This window comes from Stenella coeruleoalba, assembly GCF_951394435.1.
Source record: "Stenella coeruleoalba genome assembly, chromosome: 2".
Classification (NCBI taxonomy): Eukaryota; Metazoa; Chordata; class Mammalia; order Artiodactyla; family Delphinidae; genus Stenella; species Stenella coeruleoalba.
This window is the reverse complement of record NC_137147.1, coordinates 23047731-23064655: the sequence shown is the minus strand read 5'-3', so window position 1 is coordinate 23064655 and position 16925 is coordinate 23047731. Positions and strand designations below refer to the sequence as shown.

General features: G+C 41.3%; 1 protein-coding gene across 3 annotated transcripts in view; it reads left to right on the top strand.

Moving 5' to 3' along the window:
- The window catches only part of LOC307182405 (neurexin-3-beta), a 1521800-nt gene that overhangs the window by 1159522 nt on the left and 345353 nt on the right, over nt 1–16925 (top strand). The gene's annotated exons all lie outside the window — the stretch shown is intronic.

The window sequence follows — 16925 nt, the reverse complement described above, 5'->3', positions numbered from 1 at the left end:
TCCAGTACCATCGTCTGTAGACATTTTTGATTGTCCCACACGCAAGGCAAAAAAAAAACAAAACATGCACAACTTCTAAGTGTGTTTATGTATGATGTAATGTGCATATGTGCTAATATGTTGTTTATATCATAAAACATACAGAAACGTCAGAAGTTTGTACAGATAAGATTTGATAAATAGATGGGAGAAAAACAGTATTTTCTCCCATCACCCTATGAACCAACCTTGGCACCTCCTGGGGATGCTCCCCCGCACTTTGGAGATCACTGCTCTGGTGGGATCTCTATGCTGAGCAGGTCCCAACAGGAACCCAGAACAAGCAGTTAAATGCTGGAGAGCAGCTGAGAGAACCTATGGTCACAGAGTTGGTTAATGAGAAAGCTGGGTATAAAACACAAGCCTCGTAATTCCCAGATTGCAATGCGCAAGGAAAAGACGAGTTGTTCTGTTTCAGCTGGAGTTTGAGGAAAGTGGGGACTGAGCTCCTGGGCGATGGAAAAGGGGAGGCTGAGTCAGTAGGTTGTGTGGATGGTGAAGCACTGTTTGCCTGAGAGACCTCTGCTCACTCACACTCCCTTCTTTTAAGCCCTCTTCACAGGTTCGCTCTCTCTCTCTCTCTCCAACTTACAATCCAAAGCTTCTGATTAATGGCAGACCTCTTTAACAAGAGCACACACTCAGGAGCCAGACATACTGAGTCCAAATCCTAACTCTGTTCCTTAACAGTGTCACGTAATAACTCTGTGCCTTCAACCAAGTGACCTAACTTCTCTATGCCTCAGTTTCCTCATCTGTTGCAACTGTTGATAATAAAGTTCATATGGGTTGATATGAGTGTTAAATTAGATGATACCTGTAAAGCCGTTGCATGCTGCCTGGCCCCATCCTAAGGGTCTTTTCGATGTTAGCCGTTACTATTGTTATCGTCTTATTAATCATTCCTGCCAAAAATGTAAAGCACTTTACCCCACATGGTTGCATTTCATTTTGTAGCATGACCTCATGTTACACAGAGAAAAGCATTTTCCTCCCCATTTCACAAACACGTACACTGAGACCCATGTATATGCTGACGGCCAAAACCAGCCCCGAATCCCCGGACAGACCCCCAACCCAGTGTTCCGTACCACAGTGCATTTCCTTTCAAGATGAAAACGGTGACTCGAAACCCCGTTTAGCAGAACAGGAACACAGACTCCACTGTTTCGTTTTCTGCTCATCTCCCAAGGCATCTCCTCTCTGTGTATGGAGGGGTGCGGCGCTGTCCCCCAGAAGTCTACCAGCCTGAGGATAAGGGCACAGGGAGGCTTGAGGGTTCAAGGGGTATCTGATCATCCGTCTGAACTCTCTGCTGTGTGAGAGCCTGTGTTACAACCTTAATCGCTTCCTTACATAACGAGCTTTCTCCGCCCCCTCGGAGTGTTTCCATTTTCTCCAGCTTTCAGTAACAGGGAGTGTTATTAAATGATAAGGGGGTTTGCTGTCTGGTTGTATATTGTGAGAGGCTGAGAAACAGTGAGTGTTGTGACACTTCAGAGGGCATGTGAGTGCTGATTATGGGCACCCCGTATCAGAGACAGATCATGTGACAGGGCTGCATCCGGAACACTGCCCCCCGTCCCCAAAGGGTTATTAATGGGCCTTCATACCTGGGAGGACAGGTTATGCTGTTTGGGTAAGGCGATAATTAGAGATGCATCACTTATCACAAGCAGGGCCCTGGCACCTGGGGTTGGCAACTCTGTTCCTTGTATGAGGCAGGCTCCGAGCTCCAGAGACAAAAGGAAAGTGGAACTTGTTATGGTGACCTTACCTGAAAAAGGCCGTCTCACACTGTCACCCTTGGGCATTGATTGGCAATTGATATTCAATAGAGAAAGAGAGCCCGGGGCTGAGGCGCAGAAGATCTGAATTTTATATCTAGTTTTGCCACCAGAGAGCCATAGGGTCTTGAGGAAGAGTCACTTATCTTGTGACAATAAGTTTTTTGATATGAGAAAATGGGGACTATATATCTCCTACTTATCTCAAGAAGATACAACTCAGAGATTATCTCTGTCAAGGTAGTGGGGTGGAGACAAGGGTGCATATGTGTTTTGGGGATAAAGGAGACATAAGATGTTTTCAGGCAGAAGGGAAGGGGCCAGTACAAAGGCAGAGATTGCCAATGCATTAGAGAAGAGGTGAGCAAAATTGACCAGCCTGGGGCTGGAGAAGGCAGGGAAGGGTGAGAGAAAAATCAAGGTAGAGCATTTAATTTTGATCACCCTTCCTGTGGAGCAAAGAAGAGAGCAGGGGTTGGGTAATTGCACCAAAACTCTGAGAAGACGAGGATAGTCAAGCAAGTCCACGTCTGATATTCTTAAGCTCCCTAGTGAATAAAAAATGTAAGGTCATCTGCTGCAAGCAACAGGAGCAAAGGTAGATTAAGAGACTTGAAGAAAGTGTAGCACCTTTGGAATGGCCTCTTTGGGGGTTGTCAAAGGAAGTCAACAAAGCATCTTTTCAACAATGTCTTGATCTCAGAGTCAGACAACTTAGGTTTTGAGCCTTCCTTTATCTTTTCCTCCTGGATAGTCCTAAGCAGTCACCTGTCACTTCTCCATCTATACTTTAAGGTTATAATCTATACCTTGCACACTTGTTACGAAATTTAAATGTGATCCCATGTGCACAACACCATGCTTGACACAGAAAAGCTCCTCATTATTTTAGGAAAGTAGACATGATGGGAGAGAATGCATAGAACATCCAGGGTGGCTAAATAAGACTGTCCAATTCAGAGTCTGGGTTGTGTTGGCCGATCTGCTTGTACCAGGATTAAATAACATTCTTTAGAGGTGTGTACACGCTTTCTTTTCAGAGGCTTGTCTTCAGCTCCAGGGCTGTTCAAGTCTCACATTGCTCCTTTCACACGTTTCTACCTGCTCGTGGCCTTACATTATGGACTGGATAGACGAAGCAGCTCTCTGTTGGAGGGCAGTGTATTGCATGTCCTGTGCTCCTGGGCCAGCGGCCCATCAATACAACCAGGTGAGCCTCCAGCCACACCCCTCTTGGCTGAGAAGGAAAAATTATTTTCTGAGTTTTGCATAGGTAGGCCAGGTAATTTAGCATCTGCACTGGTAGTGAACCACTTACCATAGGAACATGGCTCATTTTCCTCAGAGGATAAGCCAAGAATAATTGTGAAGGGCCCCCTTTTAGAGTTACCCTTTTTTTGAGCCCCTTTAAGATTTCCTCTTTATTGCATTTTACGTGATTAGTATAGATAATCATAAATGTGAACATCCACTCCAGCTGGAATGTAGGTAAAAATTAACCTGAGGAAGGAAAAAGACCCTACGCAAGAAGCAATTAGACACCCCTTCAAATATCTAATAATTTCCTTTTCGTGAGAAAGCCCCAAGTGAGGCACGACCCAACTCATAGGAGTAAAAAATAAAGTCCTTCAAAGGGAGTGGCTATTTTCTTATAAAAATGCCCGCTATTTATAAAGCATCGACTGAGTGCAGGGATGTATATGTATATGAGTGTACATGTCTGCTTTTATTTTGTTTTTCCCGTAATCCCCTCAATGACCTCAAAGGTGGGAGCTATTGTCCTCATTTTGCAGTTGACGATCCAAAATTCAGAGAGGTTAAGTGACTTGCCGACATTCCTGCCGCTTGCAAGCAGCTGAGACCAGAGTTAAATCCAGGTGTACCTAGAGCCAAAGCCCAGGTTCTTTCTCCTTCCTGGACTTCCTGGATTTCCTAATGCCTTCACAATCTGTTCCTTGAATCACTCAGCCTCCACGTTCTTCTGTTTATGGCCACTCACGTCATATTGGCTGTTAGGAGTGGAAGGAGATACGCTGAAACCAAGAGATTGTTTTCTCGTCTTTTCCACTCATGGACCTGAATGGATCCTACCTTTACTAACAAGAGAGAAAGCCAGTCACAAGCCTTTAGGGAAACCATTGGTGCTTACTTGGCAAAATGTTGAGAATTATATACTGCTAGCAGAACCCTCAAAATTTTGCCAAGGAAGCATTGTATATACTGTTAAGATATGGCTTTTCTCACCTTAAAAAGGTGGAGAGAGGCATGAATCTATCTCCAGATGCCGATTAGCATGATAGACAAGTGGCAAAATTTTCTGCAGAATAGGTAATTTAGAGGCAGGGTAATCTCTTTTCTCCTAATAGTAAATTCAGTTAGGGAGTTTATGTGAGCACTAAGAAGAAACACTCATTGTGTTCAAATATTACTTCTGACAAAATTTTATCATTTTAAGATTATGGATGTCTCTATTTCTGGACACAGTCAATCGTCTGGTAGACATAACCCACTGGCAATTATAGACCATAATAACTGTGACCCAGACCAGTGATGAGTGAGCCTCTGCCTATGTTCTCATAGATGAATTCCTGGAACTTGTTAGTGTACCTACTGAGCTACAGAGCCCACATCAGGAAGGCACCACTTTTCTGCTACTTTTAAACTGGCTTATCTGACTCGAAAGAGTATGACTCGCAAGAGTAGCCAGAATTCTAAGCGCCTAAGTTCCTCTGTACCTGAGTTCTAAAAGAATCAATGAAAATTGCAGTTTAATGTTAATATTGAGTTAATCTTGACATTGAGAAAAATAGTTGGTCAGCTAGAAAAATCACCCTAAATGTAATTTTATGCCTCAGTAAATCAAGAAAAAAAATTTGAATTTGTCAGTAGGTCCTCATTCTCCAATGCTGACGCTCTTTTCAGAGTGATTTTGCAAGATATTCAGCTTTAATGCTAATCTGTCATTTTCTAGAATATATTTACCAATGAAACTTTCAAAGAATCTTACTGGTGTAGTGAATTATGTAAAGTTTTATAAGATTATGTCTGGCTTTCTGTGGTCAGCTACTGCTGACACATTTTTATCAATCATACATGGGAAGTACTATGGAATAGTAAATTCTACCAGGCATCACTGAATAATCTCATGTGTTTCCTCCCAAAGAGTGTACTTTCAATTTTGAAGACTTGTTGGCTAGTAAGTGTTTTGGGTCTTAAATGGGGCTAAGTGAAGAAATGTCAAACACATGCACAACACAAACACCAAAGTATTTCCCTTCCCAAGTGAAATGCCCATGTGAGACAACTCAATGTGATAGTGAACTTGACCAGTGGTGGGTGCCAGCAGATCAGGAGTGGACAGTAATTCATGTGGTGACACGGAGGTTGGCATTGTAAGGATCTTTAAATTCCAGAACTAAATGGATGATCCACTGGGAGGCAATGTTCAGACAGATCAATACTCTACAAAAAGATAATTGCTTTTCTTGGTGAATCCTAGGCTTTAGGGAAATTGAGAGAGATTTCTTTCTTTTTGTCTGTCTCAAAAAAGTAATTAATGAGTACAACAGACAATTCAAGGCAAGAGAATAGAATCTGAAAGCTTGCAAGCTGTATAGTCAGAATGGATTTAGAGATTTACAGAAGGGCTTTAGCCCAGAACATTGTCTACAGAAGTGGACAGAGTGACTGTAGTGACAATGTCTCCTTGAGAGATGCATGCTGAAATCTTCTATTAGGCAAGCATCCAAAAACATTTGAGCAAATGAGGTATTTCTTCCAGCAGAGTGGTATGGATAGAAGAGAGTCAAATATTTAGAATAAAATAGGAATTTAAGTTGTCCTAAAGCTAATTTACAAATGAAGCCTGAAATACATTCCATCATGGGATAGAAGTGTGGATTTTACTCCAACTATGATCTATCTCGCTCTCTTGGACTCTAAAGTGCCTACCCTGTCCATCAATAATACATTGGAGGGCTTCCCTGGTGACGCAGTGGTTGAGAGTCCACCTGCTGATGCAGGGGACACGGGTTCGTGCCCCGGTCCGGGAAGATCCCACATGCCGCGGAGCGGCTGGGCCCGTGAGCCATGGCCGCTGAGCCTGCGCGTCCGGAGCCTGTGCTCCGTCCGCAACGGGAGAGACCACAACAGTGAGAGGCCTGCGTACCGGAAAAAAAAAAAAAAAAATATATATATATATATATAATAATAATACATTGGAAAATGGTTTAGGTAATAAACTCAGATCCTCTTCCTTCCTTTAAATCTCTAATGGAATTTGGCTAGACAGAATATATCATTACTAAGTTTGAAATTATAATGTGAGTGTTAGTATTGTGTTTGAACAGAATTTTTCACAAGGTTCTCTATTAGTTAAAAAAGAAAATTTCTGCTTTATATTGAATGATAAAAGCTGGTCATGCTAGAGACAGTGTCTAAGTGTCATAATTTGCTTTCCTACCCAATTCCTTCTACTGTACTGCATGCTGCTTAAAGACAGGGTCCTGGTCTTATCCATCCTTGTACATACAGTAGGTTCTCAATAAATGTTTCTTGAATGAATGCACTGAAAGTGTAATCTAATTGCAAACTAAACAAGTATGTGTCAAATGTATTCTTGATGCATGACACTAATTCTACTAGTTTTGTTTTGTTTTTGTTTTGAGATTTGAGCCTGAAATGATTTACCTAAAAATATAGATCATTAAAACAAAACTAAATCCTGTTTTTACAACATCAAGAGATCTGTGTCCTGACATAAAAAATGAATAATCACTCTCTTCCTCTAATGGATTTGGCCATTTGCATTAACCTCCTATTTCATCTGAGAAATGGTTACATTTAGGGGTCAGGAACTCTGGGGAGAATATTTCTATTCTGTCAAAATTTCAAATAATCTCCCAGAGACTTGAAAACTGGTTATATCTAGAGAGCAACTGAAGGGAGAAGTGAGTTTCATTTTCCTCAAGTGTGATCATCCTCTAAAGGCATCTTTCCTAGGTCAGAGGCAAGTCAGAGAACATCATTAAGATGGATCTTTTATGAAAGGGACCAATAAGACTAATCTTTGAAAGAAGTAGATAGGATAGAGTCAAATATTTAGCAAAATCAGGAATTGAAGTTGTCACTTTGGGGAAGGACAGACTGAAATACACTTCACCTACAAATAATTTCTTAAGACTTTTTATTTTGAAATAAGTTTAGATTTACAGAAAAGTTGCAAAGATTTTGTACAGAGTTCCTTTATACCCTTCACCCAGCTTCCCCTAATGTTAACATACTACATAACCAGGATACCTTTATCGAAACTAAGAAATTACCAACTAATGTTGTTTTTATGTTCCAGGATCCAATCTAGGATACCACATTTCTTTGTTCTTCTTCCCTCCTTAGTTTCTTCCAATCTGTGACAGTCCACAAATACTTCTTAATTGAAAAAATTGTCTAAAAGTGTATTTGTTAGATTAATACAATCCTTCCTACCTTTTCTTTCTCTACTGAACTTGGGCATCAGTTACTTCCTTGGCTGTTAATTCTAACTTATGCATTGAATATTTTGCCATTGCGCATGACTATAAATGTATTAACGTGGCCATATGTTGGAGATGTGTATCACAATCAGATCCACAGAGAATACAAAAGCACTCTTCTAGCTTCACCAAACTACCCTTTCTTTAATCATTAGGACATTGTATAGAATGGTTGTTTAGACCACAGACCCAAGAGCTTGACCGGCCAGATTTGAATCCTCACTCTAGTTGTATGACATTAAGCAAGTCACTTAATCTCTCCATACCTCAGTTTTTGCATTTATAAGATGAGGGTCATAGCAGATTAAAATGAATAAATGTACAAAAGGCGCTTCAAACAGTTAATGGACACGTGGTAAGTGCTATATTAGCTCTTATTATAGTTATTATTGACCATAAAAAAGTGAGTAAAGAAAATCAGCACAGGGTAGTAGAATGATTCTTGGATTCTGCGTCCGAATGCCTAACATCTTGGCTCCATACTTTCTAGATGGGAAGGTTCTTTGTATTCTGTAGTACAGAGATAATAGTACCTTTCTATGTTTATCAAGGAGTTACTTTAAGGATCAGATGAGATAAGGCATGAGAAAGGGCTTATAAAGTGTAAAATGCAAACCTGAGCAATAATGATATGTAGAATTTGGAGGGGGGAGGGGAGAGGGGTGGGGTGAGGTCAGAACAGAAGAGCCCTGGGGGGGCCTCACCACATAGTCTGGTCCTGACAGTGGCAGAAGCTGTGTGGGTTTATGGGAGTGCTTTGTGTTGGTCATAAGCATTGGGTAGTTCAGGTATATTTGTCCCTCTGCTGGACCAAATAGTATAGGTATGGAAGACAAAGCTACCTGGAAAAGAGAACAATACAGGTGTTACCTCTTTATAGCCTCAATGGGAAATGTTCCAGGCACTTCTGTTGATACTCACAGAGGACAGAGATAAGGGGACAAGGTGGGCTTGGGGACTTGGTGAGTTAAGTGTTAATCTAAACTCCTTTCCATGTCGCCATTGTTTATTTCAGTTATGGCCACAAAAGAACTTTTAGAAGAAGCTATGCCTTGCTTTTTCTCTAAGTAGCATACTGCCAGCTCGGGCCTAGTGCTCTGAGAATCTGCAAGCTGACTCAGTGGCCGAGGAACATTCTTGAGAACAGAGGGCCAGGGTGTGGAGCATATTGGGGCTGCCAAGGCCAGACTTGCCATTGATTTTCTGCTTTGTTACCAAGCAACTGAGATTTCTCCCACTATAGAAAAAGACAAACCACCATCCCTTCAAAGGGAAATATGTTGAAAAGGAATAGAATGGGCACTTAACTTCACTTATCCCTTACAAACAAGGATGGTATGCTGAGGCAGAATTAAAGTAAGGCTTTCAATGCAGGAGCAGGCAGATGGGGCAGCTGCAGCTGGGGATTTTTGTGTGTGTGTGTGTGTGTGTGTGTGTGTGTATGTGTGTGTGTTTCTAAATAGAAACTATACCCCTTCTAGCTATCTAGAATTATTATAATTAATAATAAACATAAGGGACCCTCAGAAGACCCAGCACGCCTGTCAAGAATGTATATCAAGGGGCAAATTGTATGAAAAATAGCTGACATTCATTGAGTGGTTATTATATACCAGACACTGTTCTAAGCATTTTACACAGGGTTAATCCTTAGAACCCTGTGAAGTAGGACTGATTATTAGTACTGTTTTGTAGATGAGAAAACTGAAGCACCTAGTAGATACAAAAATTGCCCAGGGCTTCCCTGGTGGCGCAGTGGTTGAGAGTCCGCCTGCCGATGCAGGGGACACGGGTTCGTGCCCTGGTCCGGGAAGATCCCACATGCCGCGGAGCGGCTGGGCCCGTGAGCCACGGCCGCTGAGCCTGCACGTCCGGAGCCTGTGCTCCTCAACAGGAGAGGCCACAACAGTGAGAGGCCCGCATACCGCAAAAAAAAAAAATTGCCCAAAGTTGCACAGATTGTAATTCAGAGTACTTTTTCAAAAACTTATTTAAATAACAGTATTTTTGATAATTAAGATAATTTAATAAAGACCTGTACAATGATAGCGTTATTCCATCCCACACAGTAATGAGGGTTGATAGTAGTCATTTTATCTTTAAAAGACATCATCTCCATCAATTAGTCAAATACTAAAATGAAAGGGATTAACTGTAAATTGAAATTTAAAATGCTTGAGGGAAAGCATTGAGCAGTGCTGGGGTTTTGTTACCTTGAAACCAACCCCATGATCCAGTGATCTGGGAGGAGGAGTGTTTATTTTGCTAGACACCAATTTGCAGAGTTTTCTACTGAAAAAAGAAAAGGAAAGGAAAAAATCAGATAATTATTCCCCATAAAAACCAGGTTACGACCTAATTATATGTCACACACACATAAACACAGGCAAGCCTGCTCACCCAGTTTCTAGTACAGTAAACAGCTATCTGATCTGGTCAAAATGTGGAGTACTCTAAAAATCTGATCTCTGGTGAAAGAGCTTCCCGATTGGATAACAACCAGGGATTCTGGATTTTCAAAGACCAAGATAGAACACAGTGTAATCGTTCTTGGTTATTCGGAAGGATGTTGCATTGCCTCAGGCCTGTCATTAGGAACATTGGAGATCATTGTGGGAATCTGGGAAAGTGCTGGTGAATAGGAAGCTCCAGTTCCAGAACACTGGATAAAACAGCCTTGGCTCTAATTACACTGTGTTTAGATTGATGGGCCTAATGAGCAGTGTTCCTTGAGCCAAATGTTGATTTTCAAATGAGTTAAAACTGGGGCTAAAAGTGTATGAGTAAATTTGTTTACTGGATTGACTGTGTGCCTCCAAGTAGAATTCAGATGATTCAACCAGCGTTTCTTAAGCACCAAACCGATGGCGGGCCCTGGGTGAGGTCCTGGAGACCCAGAAGTAGAGAAACCCTCAAGGAGTCACAGCCCGGTGAGAGGGAGGGGATTTTAACGATACTAACATGGCCATAATCATAGCAGGTGATATTTACTGGGCCCTGGCTAGGTGCCGGACACAGTTCTAAACACTCTGCCTGCATCAATTCATTTACCTACTTACCACCATAACCCCTTGAAGGAGGGACTATACCATAGTGAGAAGGAAGGCAGAGGAGGGCTAAGGAATTGGTCCAAGGTCATGCATGCGGTAAGTGGCAGAGCAGGTCTTAAACTTACAGGGTCTGATTCCAGAATTTGGGGCCTTCAGTCTGATCTTGGTATTCCAGAGAAAGGTTTCAATATAGTTAACTTTAAATGGAATGTTTCAGGCCAAGAAGAAGTATAATTAACCATGTTTGCCTATGCTGCTGGAGGTGATGAGATCAGACTATAATAATATTATCCTAACTCCCTTGTTCACTCTATTCCAGCCTTACTGGCCTCTGCCATTCTTCTAGCAGGTCAACCTTGTCCCTACTGCAGGGTCTTTGCCCTTGTTACCTTGCCCTGGACATCCCCTCCCACGTACCCTCTCATGGCTCCTTCACTCAGTCCTTTCCCACTTCTGCCCAAATGTTACCTTATTAATGAAGACTTCCCTAATCCATCCAGTTTTAGCGGCCCTTCTTCCCCCACCTTCCTGAAATCCCTACCCCCTTACCTTGCCTTACTTTCCTCCAGAGATTTTAACATCATCTGATATACTACATGTTTACTTGCCTTTGTTTGTTTATTTGCCTCCCCACCCTAGAATATACGTTCTAAGAAGTCAGTGATTTCTTTGTATTGTTTTTCACTGAATTCACAATTCCTAGAATAGTGCCTGATACATAGAGGTTCAATATATATTGTTTGATTTAACAAATTAAAAGACAGGAAGAAAGCATGTCAAAATGTTAAAATGGTTATATCTGAGTGTTGCAATTATGACTTAAAAAGAAAAGAATTCATTTACCAAATTTCCTATCATGAGTATATGTTACTTTTCTAATCAGGGAATGGTGAAAATTTGACTAAAGTGAAACAATTAATCACTAACTCATCTTAGAAACTTACTGACTTTATGTTATTATTTTATATTAGGTTTTTATAGAGTGAGATGCTATTATTGAGAGTTCCTTGGAAGTTTTCCCTGTAAAATGATCCTTCCTCTCCTGCTTCCTCCAGGCTCTGATTGCAGCCCTGACTGCTCACCTGAGTGGGAGGTTGATATATGGAACTATCTGTGTAAACAGCTTCTACTGGGATACCCAGGAGGCAACTGAAAAGCATCAAGTCCAAAATAGAACTCTTGATTCTCACCCTGCTCTTTACACAGTGACCCCCATCTCAGTAAATCCAACATGCACCCAGTCGTGCAAGCCAAAAACTTAGGATTCATACCTCCCTTTCCTAATGCCAATGTCAATTCCATCAGAAATCCTGTTGAATCTACTTCCAGAATATATCCCAAGTCAGACCACTTCTCCCTGCTGCCCACCATCACTGCTTCCCATTTAGCAGAAGCTCCTTGTAGCCACCTGAGCCTTCTCTAACCTGCATCTTTGCAGGTACTTTCTAACCGGTATCTGTTCTCACTCTTGCCTGACACCCACTCCCTACCAGTCTTTTCTTCTCGAAGTCAGAATAATATTTTAAATGTAATCAGCCGATGTTTCTCCCCCTGATTAAAATCCTCATGCAGCTTCGTATTGTGTCACCCATAAAACCTAAATGTATTACCATGGACTTGAAGATCCTACAGGATCTGACCCCTCAACCTCCCTAAGACCTCATCCTCTGCCACTGTCCTCTGCAGACACCACACTCAGGACTGTTAATCAAATGGTTTATTCCAGCGTAGGGCTTCCCCCTTGTCCTGAGACTTCTCCCCTTAGCACCAAGGCTGGCTCTTTTCATCATTTGGATCTCAGCTTAGACCTCCTCAGACTGATGTTTTTTGATCATCCTAACTTAGAAAGCTCCCCTCCCTTTCCCCACTAATCATTCTATCCCATGCCTCCTTGTTATTTCCTATAATTGTCTGTAATTATCTAGGTCACATGTTCACACATTTAATATCTGCCTTGCCCTGAAATGAGGGGATGGAATGGGACAGTGTAAATCACTGCTCTGACCTCAGCGCCCAAAATAGTGCCTGGCTCAGAGTAGATGCTTAATAAGTAGTCATTCAGTGAAAGAACAAAGGATTGAAAGAATGAATTTTTTTGTGGCATACATATAGAGATTAGAGATGATGACCAGTGCGATTCTCACAATCTGCCTTCCATTAAATTAGTGTCTTGGACACAAATCCCTAACCTTGGACACAAATACCAAAAAGAAAACTTGCTTCTAGGAACAAGGTAATGCCATTGGTTGATTAGTTCATTCATTCATTCATCATTCTTCACTTATGAGTTACTTACTATATATTAAAGACTTTCTCTACTGGCCTCCTGTATTTGGTATTCTGGCAGTTTTCTTAGCCGTGTGTGTGTGTGTGTGTGTGTGTGTGTGTGTGTGTGTCGGTGTATTGGAGGGAAAATCAAGTAAACAACTAATGCAATGCAAAAAGTGTGTTTTAGTAGCGGTTACGTGCCTAGACTTATATGCACATTGTTTTGAGAATGCAAAGAAAGGTGCTCCTGTTTCACTAACTGGAAAGTTAGATTATAAGCATTTATCTTCAGGTTATCAGAGATGGATTTCTCTTATGGTCAGCTTTCCTAAATCTGAATTTTAACAGACATTAGATCTGGAGGAAAAAAGCACAGGAATCAACAGAGACTAATGACCATTCATCCAAATAAAACAAATACCATTTGAACTGGACATGGGCCTCTGGTAGTCTGTGGCCTTCTCCTTCATCTTGAGCGAGGGAGGGCTAAACAGACTGGGCTGGCTACTGGGTAAGGGGGAGTGATGAATACTTTTCACTAGCCCAAGGGATAAAAAGCAAAATTAATTTCTATTCCAAAAAGATTTTTTTAAGGCCAGTTAAAATTATTGACTTCATGCAATTATAGGAAGCATTTCTGCAGCCTCTCCATAGATGATTAGAATAATTGCTGTCCTTTCATCTTTCTCATCTAACAACAGTCTCCTCTCCCCATGCCTCCCACTTCCCTTTGTGCCTTAGCATGCTGCCTGTATCTGCTCCTCTGAGAGAACAACAAGGCTCAGCATAATTGGGCCATTTCCCTGTCATACGGGTTTGCTTCTAAATCTTCCTCCTCTGGAGGTTGCAGTGAGGTCAATCATATGCAGTCAAAAGGCAGAGAAGATATTAAAAATACGCATATCCTAGCACTAAATATATACCACGTGTGAGCTTCACTTACAAAGGGAACTTCTCGTAATATACCTTAGACAAAGCCATTGGCAGTTTCCTGCACCTGCTGGCAATCACTAGCATAGCGTGACTGACATGATTTATGCTGGCCTTTTTTTTTTTTCATAAGTAGTAAGAGAGAGGGTTTCTGCTAACACAGTGTTTCTCATATTTGTCTGATCATAAGAATCAACTGTAGTACTTAATAAAAATATGCTCCAAACCTACTGAATCAAAGGTTTCAACGGGCCTAAGGATCTGTATATTTAATAGTCTAGGTGATCTGAGCATCAGGCAAAGTTTGGGGAACCTGTTGTTAATTGTGGTATAGATACAGATATATATACCTGATGTTTCCAGGTGAGTGAGTGAGTGTGTGTGTGTGTGTGTGTGTGTGTGTATGAATGATGCTTTCTTGATTGGGGTAAGCTCTTTTTTTGATTAAACTTAAATGAAAATGTTCAAAGTATCTCCCACATTGAATGCACTCAGTGCTCACTGCCTTTACTATGAGGCAGTGAGATCCTTGTGGGATATTTTGTGTTGTGATGCAGATCTCTTTCTGTTTTATTATTAGTCTGAATGTTTGAGGCCAGCAGTACATATTACTCTTTGTCAATGTTATGACAATGTATGTTGACCTCATGACATTTGTCAACAAAGCTGCCTCACCAGCTACGCTCAGCCAACCTTTCTTCTGAAGCATTTGAAAGTTTCATATGGTGAAATCCACTCTGATAGAAGCTAAGAGAAAAAGTAACAGACTTCTAAAATATTACAGTTGGAAGGGCGATTGGAGGTCATCCATTTCCACCTGATAGCTATAAAAATAAAGAAACAGAGGCCACTGAGGGACTTGCCAAAGTCAACTGGTTAATTAGAGGGAGAATTTGGACTAAATCTCCTGATTCTAGGCCTAATATTCTCTATGATGACATTTACAGATTCCTGTAACCAATCATCCTTCTCTCTGAGCCTCAGTTTCCTCTTTAGAAAAAAGCATATGAGAGTGGATTAATGACTCTAAAACTGTGCTCTCTGAGACCCTGGTTTCAGTGGAAGTGCCCGGGAGTCCACCAGTGATGGGGGTGGAAGTGGGAGAGGGAGAGCAGGCCAGGAGGGGTCAGACTTCCCCTTGTTCTGCTCTAGTCAGGTTGGTATATTGAAATTGCATTAAGAATTGGTTTGGAAAAACCAATTCTGATACATTACTTTTTCTCTAAAGTCGTAAGTGCACAGGTCTAGATGGCAATCTTCAAATACATATTTGATTCTATTATTTGTGGATTCTGAGAAAAGAGGTCTTTGAAAGCAAGGACTTGTCTTTGTCATTCCCCGTAGAAACTGATTCTTGTGTATTCAGTGAGTGGTATTCATTCACCAACTCCAAGTGTGGCTTGGTCAGCTCAAGGAACTGACACTTTGAAAGTGAGAGAACAGTGGGAAAAGAAGCTATTTGGAGGCAGCCTATCTTAAAATTCTCTTTGAAAAGCCAAGCCAAAATATCCACTATTTTCTCCTAAAATGGAAAGATGACATCACTGCTTAGGAAGTAGTAGTATGCACGCTGTCCTCTTCTTTCCAAGTAGGTCCTGAGAGACGGCAGACCCTCAGAGTGAAGTATCTTTTGCCTTATCTGAGTCTACTCTGCATTTAGGGGGACTTCGGCACTCCTCTTTAGATACCTGAGAATAGTTAAAGCTCTAAGAAAGAGACCCTTTGTCCTTAAGTAGGAAAATGCAAGAGAAAGTGGGAGCAGTTTTTTGAAACAATCAATATCTAACATTAATCTAGGCCTTCTCCGTATTCCATGCTGCTGGCCTGAGTCCTCTTCTATTTTGATCAAGACTCCCATTGAAAGACACCTGAGGATGTGTCTGCCTCCTTTTCCTTAATTTTGGTCTTTGTCATCTTACTCAAAAAGAGGCTAGATTTTTGTTTTCCTGCCCCGTTAAGATCACAGTCCTGGTTTTCATACCTTCTCTGTACCGTCCTTTTCACCTTTTCTTGCTTAACTCCTTTCATTGCAAGCTCTCCCATGCTATTCCTCCTTTGTCACCAAATTTTAGACTGACTGGCGTGTGGCCTATGAATGAATCAGGTGAGAGCGATTAAGTAAGCTGCTGGAGCTACCCCCTTCTTCTTTTCCCATCAGCAGTGATAAAAGAGACTACCCAGCCAAGGGACATGACATTTAGGGGTTCTGGTGGCTGGACAGTTCGGTTAAGTTTTCTTATTTGTAGTCTCAGCTCTTCAGAGTTTCAATGGTTGGGTTACCCCTTGACAGTGCACATATTTTGCTGTAACATTTGATGGCTGCTTATCTCTGATCTTTTCCTGTGTTTTATTACATCCAGTTAAATTTTTCCCCTTAGTTGACTTTTGTTTTACGTATCTTGTTTCTGGATGTGCAGAGTAGGGATAGGGGTTTCCGAAGGTAATGTATCCCCATTTGCCTGTGAATTAATTGATGACACCATTTGGGAGTAAATTCCAAAACCTTATCAGCACAACATAAATAGGATTTACAGGGCTTCTTGAAATAAATCCAGCAATCTGGCCTCCTCTCTCTGCATTCTCGCTGACCCCTTCTAACCTCCGTGTACAATGACCTTATTACCAGGCAAGCCAGCTAACCTCTTTCATACTTCTCTGCCTCTGCACATGCTGTTCCTTGGCCAGGAGTGCCTTTCACCTGGAAAATTTAGACTAGTCCTTTTAGGCCTAATGGAAATGTCATCGTCTCTGTCATGCCTTCCTGTGAGCAAAGTCAGATGTTCCACTTTCTGTTTTCCCATAGTACTTGTGACAGCTTCATGCCACTCTAGCCTATTCAGTTAGGAGATCTTCAAGGGGTAAACAAAGTTTTATTCCTCTGTGAATTCACAGTGTCTCACATGACTGGAACATAGGACATGTTTTTTTAGTAATTTTGGCTGAAAGAAGTGATGAATTAATCAATCTGCCTATTCCTCAGGACCTGAAACTTCTCAAGGGACCTGTCTTCTCCTTTGCTCCCCTTTTCTCTACTTTTTATTCAATCTATTAATAATAACAGTAATACTTTTTTTGTCCAGTGCAATCTTTTTCACTAGCGTGTTTTTCTCTACGTCCATTCCTTTTGGAAATAGGAAATTACTATTTCATAGATACTAGTCTAATCTGGAATCTTTCCATCTCAGTTTTGGACTCTGCAATAGCCTCCTGGTGGATCTATCTTCTGTATGGTCCTACTATAATGCACTCTTCTACCAGGTACCAAATCTATTGTTTCAAGGCACTTTTCTACTACTTTACCTCTCTGGAGAGATTGTGAA